General features: G+C 41.7%; 1 pseudogene; it reads left to right on the top strand.

Annotated features, from left to right (window-relative positions):
* The first annotated feature begins 3,604 nt into the window (after positions 1 to 3,604).
* On the top strand, positions 3,605 to 4,156 carry LOC103081590 (ferritin light chain pseudogene; annotated as a pseudogene).
* Positions 4,157 to 9,108: the final 4,952 nt, after the last annotated feature.

The raw sequence follows: 9,108 nt of genomic DNA, 5'->3' as shown, positions 1-9,108 counted from the left end.
TGAAATAGAGTGAAACACAAATAATCAATATCAGGAATGAAAGAGAACATATCTCTACAGATTCCACATACATTAAAATGATAATGACAAAACACTGTTAACTTCATTCTCATCATTTGAAAACTCAGGCTAACTGGACAAATTCCTTGGAACACCCAAATTACCAATATTGACTCAAGAAGGAGAAAATCTAAATCACCATATATCTATTAAAGAAAGTGAATTTGTAATTAAATATCTTCCCACAAAGAAAACTCCAGATCTAGATGGCTGTCCTGATGGTTTTATCAAATATTTAAGATATAATGCCAATCCTAAACAACCACTCTATAAACCTGGAGGAGGGAAACACAATTTCAGTCTCACTGTATGAGACTAGCATAAACCTAATGTCACAACCAGATAAAAACATCCAAGAAAAGGAAACTGCAGGCTAATATGCCTCATGAACATTTTATGAAAAATCCTTAACACAATATTAGCAAATCAAACTGCAGAAAAAACATTACAAAATACAACACAACATGACCAAGTGAGATTTATCACAGGAATGCAAAGTTGGTCAACATTCAAATACCAACTAATAAAATCTGTCACATTAACAGAATAAGGTGGGTGGGGGAGAACTATAAGAATCTCAACAGGTGCTGAAAAATCTTTTGACAATTTAGAGAAGAAAAAATGCTCTCAAACTAGAAACGGAGGAAATCTACTTAAACCTAACATTATCTATGAGAAGTTTACAACTAACATTATATTAAATGCTTTCTCACTTAGATCAGGAAAAAGGCTGGAATGTCCACTCTCACCAATTCTAGTACAGTGTTGCATAGAGGTTCTAGGCAGTATAGTAAGAAAAAGAAATGAAAGGCATATAAAAGGAATTTAAAGTGAAGCTACTTTTATTTGCAGACTACACAGCAGTGTACATAGAAAATCCTAAGGAATCCAAAACGAAAACTTATAGAACTAAGTGAATTTATCAGTGTCACAGGATACATAGACCTAAACATAAAAGCAAAAACTATAAGATGTCTAGGGGAAAAGGAGGAACATATTTTTGTGAACTTGTGCTAGATAAACTTTTGTAGATAGGATATAGAATTCAGTAACCATTAGAAAACTGAAAAGTTGAACTTTATCAAAATGCTATTTTAAAAAAGATTTTTGCTTACCAAAAACACATTTTTAAATGATTAAGCAGGCTGTAAACTGAAAATATTCATAAAATCTGACAAAGTGTATATAGAGATATATGTTATCATCTCTATCTCTGTATCTTCTATAATAAAAAAACAACCCATGCAATAAATAATGGCAGTTTCTTAAAGTATTAAACATATATTTAGTCCACAGCCAGCAATTCCATTCTAAGGTATTTACCTAAGAAAAATGAAAACACCTATCCACAAAAAGTCTTTTACAAAACTTAATCATAGCAGCTTTATTCACAACAGCCAAAAACTGGTAGCAGCCCAGGTGTTCATCAAGAGGTGAGAGAATGAACAAACTGTATTGTATTCATTCAGTGGAATAATACTCATCAATAAAAATGAACAAACCACTGATAGACAAAGCAAAAGTATTATGCTGAGAGAGAAGCCTTCACACAAATGTACACATTGCTTGATTTCCTTTCCAAGAAGTTCTAGAAAAGGCAAAACATGATAGAAATCAGGACAGTAGTTATTTCTGAGAACTCAGAATGACAAGAAGGCCACAATGGAGCTTTCTGGGGTTATCGAAATGTCCTGATAAAAGTGTGGCTTACACGGGTATATATGTTTGTAAGACCTGTGCATTTCAATGTATCTAAACCTTAATTTTACAAACTCTTAACTTTTATTTTTAGAAATGGATGATTTTAAAAATATCTTGAGAACCTAGAAAAGCTAAACAATCTTGGAAAGGAGTAAGGTAAGGACTTACACTCACAGATTTCAAGACTTATTAAGAAGCCACGGTAATCAAGACACTGTGGTACTGGTAATGAAAGACACATAAATCAGTGGAACAGAGTCCAGAAAAATCCATACTTATATAACCAACTGATTTGGGGGTCAAGGAACCTAAGCAATTCAATGAGGGAAAACACAGGTTTTTTTCAATAAATAGTACTGCAACAAACAGCTTGGGGTAAATCTCTAAGGGGTAAAATTTAACGGTAACTCTTGCCTTACACCACACACAAAAGTTAATTCAACGTGGATCATACATATCAGTATAAAAGCTTAGAATAATAAAACTGCCGAAAGAAACCAAATGAGAATATCTTTGCAACTCTGAAGTAAATATGGATTTCTCAGACAGGAATGAAAAAGCATTCATCATAAGAGGAAAATCCGATACACTAGATTTTCTCAAACTTTTAAAAATTTATGAAAAGACATTATTACGCTAGGCACAGATCAGGTGAAAACTCACAAATATATTCACAAAACATATATCTGACAAGCCTCTGGATCTAAAATATACAAAGAACTTCTCAAACCTCAATCATAAAAAGACAACCCAGCTTTTGAAATGAGTAAAGTCTAGAACAGGCAGTTCACTAAAGAATACATACACATGAGGGACTTCCCTGGTGGTCTAGTAGTTAAGACACTGCGCTCCCAATGCAGGGGGCACGGGTTTGATCCCACATGCCACGTGGCCAAAAAAAAAAAAAATCTATGTTATAAAAATACACATGAGGACTTCCCTGGTGGCGCAGTGGTTGGGGGTCCGCCTGCTGATGCAGGGAACACGGGTTCGTGCCCCGGTCCGGGAAGATCCTACATTCCACGAAATCTGTGTTAAATATTGGACATTTTTACATGTACAATGAATTTATATCCACTGTAATACAATCAAATATTCTACCTTAATTTTAAATATGACATTCCACGAAGCGGCTGGGCCCGTGAGCCGTGGCCGCTGAGCCTGCACGTCCGGAGCCTGTGCTCCGCAACGGGAGAGGCCACAGCAGTGAGAGGCCCGCGTACGGCAAAAATAAATAAATAAATAAAAATACACATGAGTGTACAATAAGCACATGGAGAAAAGGCTCAACAGCATTAGTCATCAAGGAAATGCAAATTAAAACAAAGATGATATACAATTATGCACACACTATAATGGCTGACATTTCAAAACTGGCACCATCAAATTCCGAGAAGGATGTGGAGCTACAGGACTCTGGTACAGGAACAAGGAAGGCAAAATGGCCGCTTCAGAAAACCGTCTAGCAGTTCCCCATAAGGTTAAGCATTCACCTGCCCTAGCACCCAGAAATTCCACTTCTACCCACAGGCGTACCTCAGAGATATTGCGGGTCCAGTTCCAGACCACCACAATAAAGCCCGTATCTCAGTAAAGCGAGTCATACACATTTTTGGTTTCCCGGCGCAGGTAAGGCAGTGCACTCAGTGGTCCGCGGATCGGTCTCTTGCTTCAACAATGTTTGGACAGAAGAGACCCAGGGACACCCCCCCTCCTCCAACTTCCGACCACCCTCCAACCTTTTTTCCAGTAGTCACCTTCAGAACCAACCTCTACAGCTATCCTCGGCCTCCGGGACCAGCCAACACCGTTTTTTGAGCTTAGCTCCTATTGCCCGTCAACCATGAGCTCCCAGACTCATCAGAATTATTTCACCCAGGTGGAGGCTGCCATCCACTACCTGGTCTATGTGCATCTGTGGGCCTCCCGCACCTACCTCTCTCTGGGCTTCTATTTCGAAGGCGACAGTGTGGCTCTGGAGGCGTGGGCCACTTTTGTCCGCGAACAGGCCGAGGAGAAGCTGGAGGCTGAGCGTCTCTTGAAGATGGAAACCCAGCACAGCAGTCGTGCCCTCTTCCAGGACTGCAAAAGCCGTCCCAAGATGAGTGGGGCAAAACCCAGGACGCTATGGAAGCCGCCGTGGTCCTGGAGAAGAACCTGAACCAGGCCCTTTTGGATCTGCATGCCCTGGGTTCTGCCCGGGCAGATCCCCAGCTCCGTGACTTCCGGGAGAGCCGCTTCCTGGATGAGCAGGTGAAACTCATCAAGAAGATGGGTGACCACACGACCGACCTCCGCAGGCTGCCCAGTCCCTAGGCTGGGCTGCGCCAGTACCTCTTCCCAAAGGCTCACCCTCAAGCACGAGCAGGAGCCTCCAGAGCCCAGCAGCCTTTGAGGGGCCCCTCTGGCGTCCCCCTGGTGAAGGCTTCTGCCTGAAGTCTTTCTCCGCAGCCACTAGGCAGCTTTTCAACCACCCTGGAGCCCTCTCCCAAGCGGTAGACCAAACGTAAACAATAAAGTTTTTTGCAGTAGCCAAAAAAAAGTTACGTTTATACTATACTGTAGTCTATTAAGTATGCAATACCACTGTGTCTAAAAAAACAAGGTACATACCTTAGTTTTAAAATACTTCACTGCTAAAAAATGCTAATCATAATCTGAGCCTTCAGTGAGTCATAATCTTTCTGCAACAGTAACAGATCACTGATCACAGACCGCAACAGCAAATATAATAATGAAAAAGCTTAAAATGTTGCAATAATTTTGAAAATGTGACACAGAGACATGAAGTGAGGAGATGCTGTTGGGAAAATGGCGCCAATAGACTTGCTTGTGCAGGGCTGCCACAGACCTACTATTTGTAGAAAACCCAGCGCCTGCGAAGCACAATAGAGCTGAGTGCAACAAAATGAAGTCTGCCTGTATTTACTCAAGAGAAATGAAAATGTGCACAATAAGAGCTGAATAAGAATATCCATATCAGCTTTGTTCATAATAGCCAAAAACTAGAAATGACCCAAATGTCCTTCAACAAGTGAGGGATAAAAAATGGAGTTATAATCATACAACAGAAGTTACCCAGCAATAAAGAGGAAGGAATTACTGATACATGCAACAACACAAATGAGCCTCAAAGACATGATGCTGAAAAAAGCCAGCTACAAAAGAATACATCCTGCACAATTTGATTTATATGGCGTTCTAGAACAGGCAAAATTAATCTCTGTTGAAAGACATCAGAGCAATGTTTTCCTGAGAGCCAGGAGGAAGTGGGTGGGCGAAGGATGGACCGGGAGCAGGTAGAATGTTTTGGGGGTGATGGAAATGTTCTGTGTCTTGACAGAGATGTGGGTTACGTGGCAACATGCATTTGCAAAAACTCATTAAACTGTAATCTTAAGATCTGTGCATTTCACTGCCTATTAATTATATGTCAATTAAACAAATAAGGGGCTAACACTTTTTAAAGAAGAAGATATGGGGGAAAAAGCATATACAAGAGCCTTAGAAAATATCAGGGCGCAGTTAAGCACTGATTAATAATGGGTGGGCATCAATGAAAGGTACCAAATCATGGTGAAATATTTGTTTTCTGTAAAAATGTGCATTTTGCTAATGATTCATTTTTCAATGTCATCTATGATTGCTTTCAGTAATTTCTCCTCCTTCCCTTTTTTAGGCATGCTCACTTTGAAAAATATGTTAATTTTCTAGTAAGTTTGCAACACTTTCTTAAACATGTACAGTTGGTCAGTCAAGTCATAAGGCCACAGTCTGTCTTTTACCACCTACCAAGTAGGCACAGTCACCTGAGGCCCAGGTGGCCAAGGATAGACAGGAGAGCCCCTGAATGCTGAGCTGGCAGCTGTAATAGGATGCAATAAACACGACCACAGCACAGATCGTTCTCTGATTCACCCTGAGTTCTTTAGCTCAACAAATTGGGCCTTTTCTGTGCTTTGGGCTCTAGTTTTCCTGAAACCATTTTCAGATGCTTTAAATATGGCAGTGTATCAAGAGGCAATGAAATAAACTTACATCAACTTAATTGGTGGATGGCAAATTTAAGCTAACTGTAGAACATGCATTCAAAAAACAACCAGAATGTTAGTTTGATTGTAGGGAGTGAACCATTTGCCTCAGTGCTGTGAGGGGTGGTCTCATCTCTCCCCCATGTCTCTTCCATGGGCCTGGAAATTATCAAAGCAGGATCACAAAACGAGCAGTTGCTAAGGTGGCTCAAATCACCTTAGAGATGAGACAGACCATTTTTGCATAGTAACTCCCAAGAAACTTACCACGGAGAGGCCCGTATTCACAAGGGGAGACATTGGCTGGTTTCTAAGATGCTGCATTAGTGGGATTTGACCCTCCACCCCTCACCACTCTCTTATTCAAAGTGAAGCCAGATGACTTAATGTCACGGGTGATTAAAAGTGGTCGGGTCCTAGAGTAACAAGCGTGAGCATTAAAGGGCTTAACCTCTTGTAGCAACTGCAAGAGGTTGACTCCAAGAGTTCACCTTCAACCACCCACAGCTGTTGGGGAGCAAGTTAAATAGAGTGGGTGAGTCACACCTGAATCCCTCCCTCCCCCATCAAGCTGAAGCACGTAGACCCCGCACTACCCAAAGTATGGCCATGAGCCAGGAGCATCAGCGTTACCTGGGAGCTTGTTAGAAATACAGGATCTTGGGCCACACCCCAGACCTACAGAGTCTGCATTACTACAAAATCCCCATATGATTCATGTGCACACTGAAATTTGAGAAATGCTGCTGGGAGTTCTTCTGTTTATATTTAACAAACACATATATAGAATTGATTATGTGCCAGGCACTGTTCTACATGAGTTAGAAATATTAACAGATTTAATCCTCACAGCAACCTTCTGATTGTTGGCACTACTGTCATCTCCATTTCAAGGAAGAGGAATATGGGGCACAGAGAAGTTAAGCGACTTGCCCAAGGTCACACAGGTAGTAAGTGGCAGAGCTGGGATTTAAACCCTAGAAGCCGGGCTTCCCTGGTGGTGCAGTGGTTGAGAGTCCGCCTGCCCATGCAGGGGACACGGGTTCGTGCCCCGGTCTGGGAAGATCTCACATGCTGTGGAGTGGCTAGGCCCGTGAGCCATGGCTGCTGAGCCTGTGCATCCGGAGCCTGTGCTCCGCAATGAGAGAGGCCAAAACAGTGAGAGGCCCATGTACCGCAAAAAAATAATAATAATAAAATTAAAAAAAAAAAAAAACCCTAGAAGCCTAGCTTCGGTGTCCGTGCTCTTAATCATTGCATTGTGTAGTTGAAATGATTCCAAGGAGAAATACAGGATTTTTTTTTTACATTTTTCTGGGATCCACTTGTATCTCTACTTTTGTATTTGTATGTCTATACTTAATTGTACTGTGATTTGATCGTGGACTTTAACACACCAGTTTTTCTACCCTAAAGGGTGCAAGATTGGGGTACACTTATTTTAGGTGCTCTCCCCAAAAGAATATATTTCTCCTATATTCTGTGAAATGGCACTGCTTGCCGAGTTTTCCCACTGAGGGTTAGAGAACTTGGACACATATTCAGCTAAGCTTACTAGTCAAATATCCATCTTTACAAACCTGGAGGGATTCCTTTACTAATAACATAATGACAGGAAATGACTGAGTCCACAATATGGAAAGCATTAAAAGAGTTTAGTATCTGATTTATGTTAACAAATACGCATCAGACAAACTACAACTAATAGCCAACATCACTGCTGTACATTTCTAGCACCAATTCCCCCCATCAAAGAATTAGTGGAACCCTCAGGTACATGTAGCTCACGGAAATTAATCTGAAACAATATCAAAATTGTCCACGTGTCACATACAAAGGAATAGACTATAGACCAATTACTTCCTGTAAGTAGATCTGTCTGTTAATCTCAATAAAGGAAATTGCTAAACTTTTTAGTGTGGGATCTTCAGAATGCACACAATATCTTCCTAGATTGAACTGTGATCCTCTGCAGCGGTGGATCTTAAGTGCAGATCTTAAGGTTTTGGCACCTTGAACACAACTCTTAGGCTGTGTGCTACATGAAAACTCTCCCTTGTTATATGGGAAAGCTATTCATGCTAGACTTCCTTCCTGCGTTACTTTGTGAAATGTCCCCGGGGTATTACCACTGTTAGCACTCCAGGTTCCCTTGTGTTTGGGCAAAAGGCTCAAAGAGTATTTTTGATTGACTAGATTATTCCCTGAAGAACCTACTTGTTCTTGCCTGAGAACAAAGTTATGAGCACAACCAATGGCCTCACTCCAAGTACACTTTCATCCTCGTCATCATTTATATTGATGGCTCCTAAAAGTCTCCGAAAGACACTTTCTGACAGGCAGCCTGGTATAAGGCAGTAATTTAAAACTTGGCCTGCATATTAGAATAGCCTGGAGCACTTTTCAAAAATACCAATGTCTAGACCCCACCCTGAGATTCTGATTTAACTGGTCAGGGTGAAGCCTGAACTTTGAATTCTCACAACCACGGTCACTGTAAGGATTAAATGGGACACCGAAAATGAGACACCAAACGCAGTGATTGGCACAGCTATCTACTCGAAAATGCCAACTGTCCTCTGCAACCTGTGCCCTCCCAGTTTCTGCCGAAACAGAGGGAATCCCTAAAATATGGTTCTACTTCAGGGGTAGCTGAGCACATTGGAACAACTCATTCTGGGAGAAAATGAGAGTCGGGGGCGGTGGGGGGCGGGGGAGTAGCCAGCCACTGACAGGGGACCGAGACACAGAAAGATTTTTTTTTAAATAAATTTATTTATTTATTTATCTTTGGCTGCATTGGGTCCTTGCTGCTGCGCGTGGGCTTTCTCTAGCTGCAGTGAGCGGGGGCTCCTCTTCGTTGCAGTGCACGAGCTTCTCATTGCGGTGGCTTCTCTTGTTGCAGAGCACGGGCTCTAGGCATGCGAGCTTCAGTAGTTGTGGCTCGCGGGCTCAGTAGTTGTGGCGCACGGGCTTAGTTGCTCCGTGGCATGTGGGATCTTCCTGGACCCGTGTCCCCTGCATTGGCAGGCGGATTCTTAACCACTGAGCCACCAGGGAAGCCCCAAAGATTTTGTCTAATGCAGGGCAAGAGGTCAGGAGAATGAAGCAAGAAAAAGTCAGATTTAGTAAAATCTGATCACCTGGAAATTTTTAAAGGGGTCATTGCCAACACTTGCGCGGCTGCATGGAGTACATTTTACTCAGAAAAATTTAGGGGTGGAGGAGGCTCCATTTAGCTTATAATCTATATTTAAATAGAAAGTTCAAAGCTGAAGTTGGGGGAGAGAAAGAGGAGCTAATGGAAGTTAGGGAA

The sequence above is a fragment of the Lipotes vexillifer genome, unplaced genomic scaffold, assembly GCF_000442215.2.
Source record: "Lipotes vexillifer unplaced genomic scaffold, Lipotes_vexillifer_v1.1 scaffold504, whole genome shotgun sequence".
Classification (NCBI taxonomy): Eukaryota; Metazoa; Chordata; class Mammalia; order Artiodactyla; family Lipotidae; genus Lipotes; species Lipotes vexillifer.
Note: the sequence above shows the minus strand (reverse complement) of the source record. Positions and strands in the feature narration are given on the sequence as shown.